Source organism: Poecilia formosa, unplaced genomic scaffold, assembly GCF_000485575.1.
Source record: "Poecilia formosa unplaced genomic scaffold, Poecilia_formosa-5.1.2 Scaffold31, whole genome shotgun sequence".
Taxonomy (NCBI): domain Eukaryota; kingdom Metazoa; phylum Chordata; class Actinopteri; order Cyprinodontiformes; family Poeciliidae; genus Poecilia; species Poecilia formosa.
Window position 1 is genome coordinate 680,350 of NW_006799970.1, and position 1,975 is coordinate 682,324.

Consider the following 1,975-nt stretch of genomic DNA (forward strand, 5'->3'; position numbering starts at 1 on the left):
TAAATAAATAAATAAATAAAATAAAAGTCGTAGGCGAATTACATCATAGCGCTGCATGTATTCCTGTACTGACGTATCACAGTTTGTGATGTCACGTCCCGCCCTGTTGCGTAACAGGTGGACGGGGCTTGTATGACTCCTTTAGCTACAATTCTCCCACATTCGAAATCGGTTCTAGTGATAGCAGATTCGAGTGTAAACCAGCAAACATGAGTTCCTCAATTGCACTGAGAAATGCGCTCCAGGATATAGTGGACAACTCTGTGATTCCTGCAATCGACGAGTTTATCAATTATATTCCAGAAGAAAAGTGGGCAGATCTGGTATCTGGATGTCCAGATCAAAGCATCAGAAAGAGTATAGCAGATCTGTTGGACTGCATGACACACGTCTGTTCAGGAGTGGTTTTGGACATAATCAAGAAATGCCAGACATACAACGACTTGAAAGCCATAGTGGGCAACATAATGTCTCAGGCTTTTGCTCGAGTCCTGGGCATCGAAGAGCACTTCCAGTCAGAGAGTACGGAGATGTTTAACATGCTTTTTTTAAAGCATGTAGTATCGACGGCCACATCTCCTGTGGACAAGGAAAATCCCACACAGCGGCTCCAGGTGGCTGTAAGATTCAATTCTTTGATGCAACACGTCACCATTATGATCCAGGAACTTACAGCAATGAGGAGTGAGATCGAAAAGCTGAGAAGGTCAAAACTTTCTTCACAGAAATTCTCAGAGATTCCCGACGATGAGGTGTCTGAGGAAGACAGGAAAGACACAGTTCAGCTTTTCGTGAAGCTATTGATGTCGAGAAGCATCAAGAAGGCAAAGATAAGTTGCTTTCCTGAGCACCTGGAAGCCACGGAAGAACGAGTTGTGGGGAAAATCTGGGCGAAAGTTGAGAGTCAGGAGTTTCAGATTAAGCAGAAGTGCATTCCTAGTCTGTGCCAGAAAGTTTTCAAGAACATCACTGAAACTTTAGGCTGCTCTTCTGAAAGGACGCTGGCCTATATCGAGCATAATTTGGTTGACAATGTAATTGTGTCATGTTTTGAAAACGAACTAAAGAAGCACCAGAAAAAGAAAGACAATTGCTTCAGAAGATACTTTTCTCGTATTATGAAAACACTGGGACACATTTTCACTAAATAAGAGACCTGGAGAACACCAAGAGGAAGTTGTTCCTCTGAAAATAGCAGTGAAAGTAGAAATGATTACACATTTCAAGGCTCTAGTACTAAGAAGTCAGAGGTAAAATTTGCTACATCTTTAACATAAGTGTATTTCAACCTGGAAAGATTCATACAGAGTGAAATTTGTTATTAGAAAGTTTACGAAGGGGGAGCATGACGAGGTGATTGGCTGGACAGGTGAGATGAAGAGTCTTCCAGTTTAAATGTATGCCCAGGCTTCATTTCAACCTGCAAAGACTCATACAGAGAAAAAGTGGCTTTTAGAAAGTTTATTTGACAAATAATATTTGTCAAATAATATTTTGTCAAATATTATTTGACAAATTTGCATGTTCTCCCTGTGCATGCATGGGTTTTCTCCGGGTACTCCGGTTTCCTCCCATAAAAACAGACTATTAGGTTAATTTTGAAGAAAATGTAATTTGTTGCCTTGCAGCAAGAAGGTTCTGGGTTTGATTCCCGGCCCTGGTCTTTCTGCATGGAGTTGCGTGTTCTCCCTGTGCATGCGTGGGTTTTCTCCGGGTACTCCGGTTTCCTCCCATAAAAACAGACTATTAGGTTTACACAGAGTTTAGTGTTTCCAAAATAAACTTTAGGAAAATTTATCCTAGAGAGTTTATTTGCAACTTTAAGTTCAGTACTCCGTTAAGAAGCGTCACAATTTAATTTATCATGTTCCAATTATTTCATTGAATAAGTAATCATGTCAAACATTTAAAAAGTGAACAAAACTCACACTTTTTTAAAAAGTTTTATTTAAATGAGCTTCATCTGTCATTAAAA